Here is an 8547-nt window from a genome sequence, read left to right on the forward strand (position 1 = left end):
TTTTCCTAATTCCGATATTAAAACCTTATAAATCTGCTCATGGCATATTGAGAGTGAGATAAAACTTAGGGACTATTAGTCCCTGAGTTCGATTCCTATAACGGAGTTTTTCCCAGATTTATTGAGTTTCCTCATGAATTGGTTGGTGTATAGGCATTATTGCCTAGTGAGCTGGATATGATCGGGTGGTTTCGCTGGTGACACGATGATACTCCAGTGGTCCGTCAGTGATCCAAACCTTATAAATCTCTTATCAAACAAGTAACTATTTTTCACATAAGGTTGTGTTACGTGGTGTGACGTCCATGCCCAAATCAGTTTACAGGGTTGTCGATGAGCGCGCCAAATGGGCGTTAAGGGTTTGGGCGTGAGAGGGATAACGGGCATAAAAAACTTTGACATAGATATGTGTGTTGATTTTTTTCAGCCGGTGAAAACTCTTCAAATGAAGGGGACGTTAGCGCACTACTAATAGTCTAATAATGTTTGAAACAATTAACAAACAAAAAAAGGGGGAGACAAGTTTACAAAAACAATAATGCTTAATATTCTACATAAAGATTTCAATTGATGCCTCCAAATATCCGGATATGGTTTTCAAATTTAAAACTTCCGAAAACGTCAATTAAAAGAATAATAATAGGGCAATTCATATCCATCATAAGTTTACTGATTCTAAGAGTATAATTATGATTTATACGACTAAAAAGCTTAGCTATTTCAATTTGAAGATACAAAATGGATAAATATTCAAATGTCATTATCTAGTGAAGTAGGTGTTTGGGTCAATATGTGACTTGGGTTCCTCTATGTGGTTAAGGTTCTTATGGTAGAGACCAGATCGGAAAAGGGTAAAGGCAAAAGATCAAATACAAAGTATTTTATCGTACAAAACGTAAGAATGGAGTGGAAAAGTAAAAAAAACGTGGTGGCATTTTCGTATTTATTTTACTCATATGGTAATTATCAAAATTACTCTACAAATAATCTTATAAGGTAATTTTATAGAGTATCATAATTATTCTACAAACAATTTTGTAAGGTAATTTTGATCTTGTATGGTAATTTTGATCTTTTTGTAGGGTAATTACGAGTAAAATAATTACGAAAATGTCACCGCGTGTTTCTATTTTTTCATACCATCTGTACGTTTTATATGATAAGATACTTTGTATGGGATCTTTCCTCAAAAGGTAAAATATAATTATTTTCATCAAGATAAAATGAAAATTATATAAATAAAAAAGAATAATAAAAAGCGATTGATGTCGTGATTAGTGAACAGGATCGATGATTCTTCCTCGGCCTTTCATTCAATATAAATAACGTCTGATCTCCTCTACTTTGGGAGAATTACAACTGATTTGCGCAATACAAGGAATAAATATCTTTACCATTATTACAAGATTATATATATACTATTACACCCTCACAGTCGAAGCGGGAGGAGACTAGATGTTGAGATTGGACCGAAAATTTTCAAATAAAACCCACGGAAGACCTTTGGTGAAGATATCGACTATTTGATAGCACCAGGGTACATGTAGGACCAGAACTTAACCTCGTTGAACTTGCTCACGAACAAAGTGGATGTCGAGCTCAATGTGTTTTGTCCGTTGATGTTGCACCGGGTTACCCGACAAATAAATGGCAAAAACGATGTCACAATAAACGAGCGTAGCTTGCGTTAGTGGACGATGAAGTTCTAAAAGTAGATTGCGTAGCCAACATATCTTGGCCACTACGTTGGCTACCCCCGGTATTCAGCTTTGGCACTTGAGCAGGAAATGGTGGGTTGTCGTTTTGACAACCACGAGATAAGATTATCGCCATAATACACACAATAGTCACTAGTGGAACGTCGCATGTCCAAACAACCCTCCCAATCGGCATCCATGTAGGCAAAAAGAGTGTGCGTGTTGGTAGATCTAAGTGTCAGATCAAAGGAGATTGTTCCTTTAATGTAAAGAATAATCCGTTTTAGAGCAAGCCAATGAGTCATTTTGGGAGCATGCATGTGCATGCAAACCTGCTGAACCGCGTAGCTAATGTTGCGACAAGTGAATGTTAAGTACTGAAGAGCACCCGCCCGACTTCGATAGAGGGATGGATTTTCAAAGTCATATCCGGAAAGAGCACTTAATTTTGCATTAGTCTCCACTAGAGTAGAAACTGGGTTGCATTGAGTCATATGTGTCGGCTCAATGATTGTATTTTTCTTGCTATTTTATAAAGACGTTTTTTTTATGTAATGGCATTGTATATTATTTTGTGACCTTACCTAGGTTATTCCAACGTCGAGTTAATAGACATTTGAACACCGAATTTTTTTTACAAATTTAAACATATACATAGGTTCACCTCTATTTTTAGTGGTTTATAAACACCCCTAATCAATCTATCATGTAACATGATAAATGGATGCAAATCCTTGTTTCACATTCCCCTAAGAAAATTGAGGGATGTTGATTTCTGGTGAATATATAAACAACATTATTGATAATTAAAAAACAGTGATCATATAATTACATATAATCTGTGATTACCAGTATTTAACAATAGATAGCGTCCGCAAGTAAAGTTTGGTACAGGTGACGACGGTGATAAACATTTAAACAGTTTGGTACAGGTGACGACGGTGATAAACATTTAAACATAAATAATCTAATGTACCTCGCGTGGGTTTATCATTTCTTTTGGTGGAGAAAACATACATTAATTATTCAAAATTAATCCAATCTTACAAATTATTAATGTTGGGTAGTGGATTATAAATTATGATAATCTATACTATATAATAAAAGGAACCAATAAGTGACACATGTCATTCATTGAAGACGTCTACATTTGTAATTTCCTGTATTTTCGTACTTATCTTATATCAATTAATTAAATAATAAATAATCAATTAATATTAAATCTTATCTTACTTTGAATGTCGGATAGAATCATTCTATTTTTTCTAATAATATATTATCTTCAAACTTAAGTTATAAATTAAAGATATTTTTTAAGTAATGCTTTCTTTCCCTTCGTATTTTATTTTTCTTATTTATTCATAATATTGAATTGATTCTAACAACAAAAACTTAAGATGTTGCACATATTATATATTTTTTTATAAACGTTGAACATCATATATTCGCCCCGCTTGCGGTATGCACATATAATATATATATGTGGACGCTCGGAGGACAAAGGTGAAATTGCACTAATTTTAACGTTATTTTACTAAGTTCGTGAAAATAACGTTAAAAGCGGCGGACGGTTAATAATGCATCATCATCATGTGGTGGCGTTGATAACAGAAAGACAAAAAGGAACATGCACTAATCGGTCTTTGTCCCGATTGCTGAGTGTTATGTGCTTTATGTCCAAGGCTTGATGCAAAACTACTATCGAGTCGGGGGTCTCACTAAAAGCAGCCTCTACATCTTACCCTACTCAGACCTTACCTAAGCTTTGCTATTGGTGTGATTTACTGAGTATGATGATGATGATGATTTAGTACATATAATTAGATTTATTCAACCCGTATAATACATGAGGTTTATAAGGATATATTTTTTTATTATTTAGTTTATAAAATTACATTTATCCAACCCGAGTAATATACAAGGTTATAAAATTACATTTATTTAACCTGTGTAATACACAGTGTTTTTAAAGATATAACTTTTTTATTATTTAGTATATATAATTAGATTTATTCAACCCGTACAAATCACAAGTTTTTATTATTTGGTATATAAAATTTCATTTATTCAGTACAATACATGGGATTCTTAGAGATATAATTTTAATATATAAAATTACATTTGTTCAACCCTTGTAATAAACGAGATTTTTAAAGAATAATTTTTTTAATTTAGTATATAAAATTACATTTATTCAACCCGTGTAATACACGGGGTTATAACCTAGTTAATTATATGACATAGGTATTACTCATCTACATGAATTCATAAATACTAGGAGAGTAATATTTTTCATTTTTTTATTCGTATAATATTTATTCTAGCATCATTGTGGTCAGCGGCGGAACTAGCCCAAAAATTTAGGGGTATCCCAATTTTTTTATTTTTTAGACCAGGGGTATCCTTTGTATAACGGAGACGAAGTTACGGGGTATTTTTACACTACGGAAACGGAGTTAAGGGGTATTTTTACACTACGGAGACGAGGTTGAGGGGTATCCCGTGCTACCGCTACTAACATTGTAAATCCGCCACTGATTGTGGTGGATATACATCATAAGCGAAGTCATCGGTTAGTCCATTTATTGTAGTGTGCATGGTTTGGTGGGTTCACTTATTATCCTTAACCGAAGCCGAAACTGAAGTCATTGGTTAGTCTATTTTATTAACCAGTCGGTTTTCGGTTAATCAGTTTAGTTTATTCAGTTAGAATAACGGTTTTTGGTTCGATTCGTTTAATTTCGGTTAATAGCTAAAACCAAACTTTGGCTAAAACTTTTACTTATAAATACATGAAATTGAGGTATAAATACATAAACCGGAGGTATAAATATGAAATATATGAACTGGATATATAAACGCTAGAAATATATGAAAATATAATTGTTTCGGTCGGTTCGGTTAATTTTGGTTAAGCAATGATACAAAAAAATTGATAAACGGTTTTGGTTAATCGGTTTTCAGTTAATTTAGTTTTTGGTTGATTTCGGTTTGGTTTCGTCTGAAAGGGCGCCCGCGTGGTGCGGCGGGAAACGCAGACATTGCTAAGGTGTGCATTGTTCGGTTGGTTCGCTTATTATCCTTAGCTGAAACCGAAGTCATCGATTAGTCAATTTTAATAACCAATCGGTTTTTGATTAATCGATTTGGTTTAGTCAGTTAGATTAATTTTGTTAGGGTTATAGTTGATTTCAAATTAATTACCTTTGATAGTTCTCAATTAGGTTTAGGAAACTTACCTTTCCAATTTCTACACATGGTATGAACATACTTCAAGGTGGGAGATAAATTTTTGTGTATAAAAAGGGCTATTTCCCCAAGAAAAAGTTTGCCTTCAGTTTTTGTCTTTGTTATGTTGATAACACTCTCGCGGTGGTCATCCTTGAAGAAATCTACAAAATAACTAAGGAGCAAACATGAAAATTGAAAATAAAAGTAGAAGGAAAAAGAAAATGGATAGAAAATTAGTTTCGTCAAAATAATAACTTGTATCTTTCTATGGAAGAAACCGTATTCTCCAGCAACGGCGCCAAAAGACTTGATATTATGTGAATTATATTTATTAATTTAATAATATTGAGCACACTTAAATGCTCTAACTTAATAACTTAGGAACACGATTATCTAGCTTTAATTTATAAAAAAAGATTTTCATTTAAACTAAATGCGCACAACGGGCAGATAACCCATCGCGTCTAGTATAGCTTTTGATAAGAACCAAATATCGTCCAAGGAACATGCTTCCCCTACTCAACCATTTATTTTTATTATGGTCATCCTTATTTGTAGTTAGTTTAGTATACTAAAATAGTAATAAAGGACTCTTGGATAACTCTTTCTTAGTTAGTATAGTTTATTTCATTAAACGAGGAAAACGTCTAAGTCTTCGATTTTTTCTTTTAATTAAATTCGAAGTGAGTTCTTGCACTCGGGTTCTAAAACGCAATATAATCAAGATTTTGCTCTGCATGTTCTAAAACGCAATGGGGTTTAACATAGTCATGTTTATGTTTTAACATGGTCATGTCTTTGTTCCAAACATGATCATGCTTCTATTTTAGTATGATCATGTTCTTCGCACAGGTTATAAAACGCACTGCATGTTCTAAAACGCAATGAGTTTTAACATGGTCGTGTTTATGTCTTAAAATGGTCATGCCTTTGTTCCAACATGATCATGCTTCTGTTTTAGCATGATCATGTTCTTTGCACTCCGGGTTCTCTAAAAAAGTACACTCCATGTCTAAAACACAATGGGTTTCACATGGTCATCTTTCTATTTTAAAATGGTCATGCCTCTATTTTAACATTCAAAAGAACAAAAATGAAAAGAACTTTAAATAAAACATAATGAGGTAAAAAATACAATTAAGGTTTGATAACCTAAAACACAATGTAAAAAAAAACACAACTTACAAAAGAACTTTGATTAATGATGGTGAGGGTGGGGTGACGGTTGTGGTGGCGATGGGCGATGGAGTGGCGTCGGTGGTCTGTGGTGGTGTGGGGTGAAACGAATCGTGAAATACAAAGACGTATTTGGGTTTTGTTTTAGAACTGAGTTTTTCTTACCAAGGGTTTCATAAGACTTATTTATATTTGACTAAAATGCTCCTCCCTATGTTTTTTTATCTTTTTGATGTGTCACTTTATTATTGCTTGATACCTTTCTCATCCAAAACAAACTTCCTAAGTTCCTATTTAATCCCCACCCTTTATATTAAAACTACATTTCACAAGAAACTTGTAAATACAAACTGTGAAGATAATGCGAAGTAAACTAAAAAAATTAAATAAGGACACTCGTTACTTTACAATGATTAACTAGAATTATCACCCGCCGCAATGCGGCGGGGATTCTTTAGTTATATATCGTATTAGATGAAATGCAAATGTTTCTTACATGACCACGAGCCTGTGTGTAAAACATAGAAAAGAATAACTAAGTCGATTTCTGACCCGCGCGTTGCGACAAGCCTATCAAACGGGAAAAATAGACGCGTTGCGATAGGCCTGTCAAACGAGAAAAGTAGATGGAAAAAACATTGAACCCCACACGCACATTGCGACATGTTAATTCGGAAAATTTAGAACGAAACGTTAAACATAAAATTTACGAAAGATGAAAAGTCTAAGGGATCAAAATTGAAAGTAAAAAACTATTGGGGTTAAATTGTAAAAGATGAAAAACTTTGTGTTAAAATCAAAAAAAATCAAAGGGGTTAATTGCAAAAGATGGAAACTTTAGAATTAAAAGTGAAATATCAAATTAATCAAAGGGTTAAATTACTTAAGATTGAAACTTTAAACCTAATTTGCCAAATATGTAAACTTTAGAGTTAGAAATGAAAATTTCAAAATTATTTTTAAAAAACTCCCAAAGCAACATGTACAACACATATATGCATAACTAACTTGCTAATTTATAGTATTTAAATTTAAATTAGATTAAATTTGCATATGCAATGAACAATAAACTTTTATAAATATTATTTTTCAAAATTTTAATTTCACCTCTTATATTTTAAATAATATACATTTTTAACTTATTTAGTTTTCATTTAATTTGATAACTTACGAATTAACTTCTTCAAAAAAAAAAAAAAAACTTGAAATTGGTGTTTAGTTTTTCTTCTTGACATTTCGGTGTCAATTACAACCATATTTTTTTGGTTTTCTCTTTCGGTTGGAGTTATATTCAAATTTCGTGTTTAATTTTGTTTTATTCTCGACACTCCGGTATAAATACAACTCTTATTTCTATTTTCTATTTTGGTTGGAGTTGTACTCAAATTTGGTGTCTAATTTTTTTCTCGACATTCCAGTATATGTACGATTTTTATTGTTTTGGTTGGAGTCGTATCCAAATTTTGGTATTGTAAAGTATACAGAATATCGTTACCGTATCATTTATTGTACCGGTACCATGATGAGCCGAACCAATAGCAAAATCGAATTAAAAACATTACTGGTCTCCTAGAGTCCTGGTTCCCTTTTACTTTCTCGTTTTCCATTTCGTGTATTGATGATTCAGCCCAAGAGAGCCCCAGTTAAGCCTAATAAAAACCTTGGCCCAGATCTGATAAAACATTTTTCACTGTCAATGCCACATTTATATTCTCATATTCTAGCCATCAGATAATGAGACAGTGAGACTTAATTCTTAGGCCATGGGGTATGGGGCTTGGGTTGGGGGAAAACGCCCAAGCCACCAACCCGGGTGGGCTTGGGTTGGGGCGTGGCCCTTGGGGCTTGGCTTTCAAGCCGGGCGTGGGGCGGGGGAGCAAGCTGACATGGCGGGCTGTGAATGGTTATAATATATATATATATATATATATATATATATATATATATATATATATATATATATATATATATATATATTAAAAAAAAAGCTGAACCCAAGCCCCAACCCAAGCCCCACCATACCCCCTTCAAAGTGGGTTGAAGACTTGAGTTTTGAATTTCCACGTGTCAACCAAGGCCCCAACCCAAGCCCCACTATTGGTCTTAAGTAACTAGGATGGTAAGGTGTATCAGAGGGATACGGAGTTTTATATAATTTCGTGATTTTACACTAGTAGAATAATTAAGTAATTTGTAGGTTACAATAATTACTCTACTACTGTAAAATCATGAATTTTTTTCTTACATTTTGCAATTAAACATAATTCTTCAGTAGTAGGTAAAAAATTTTCAAAAAATAATAAATTCCCTCCTTTACTTCTTACGTTAAGGGTATTTTGTATGTTAAAACTTATTTGTATTTGATTTTTACACTTAATAAAAAACTACGCTAAAGTAATATTTTTTTTATAAAATAGTGACATAATATAAGACATGGAAATTG

Source organism: Helianthus annuus, chromosome 16, assembly GCF_002127325.2.
Source record: "Helianthus annuus cultivar XRQ/B chromosome 16, HanXRQr2.0-SUNRISE, whole genome shotgun sequence".
Lineage (NCBI taxonomy): Eukaryota > Viridiplantae > Streptophyta > Magnoliopsida > Asterales > Asteraceae > Helianthus > Helianthus annuus.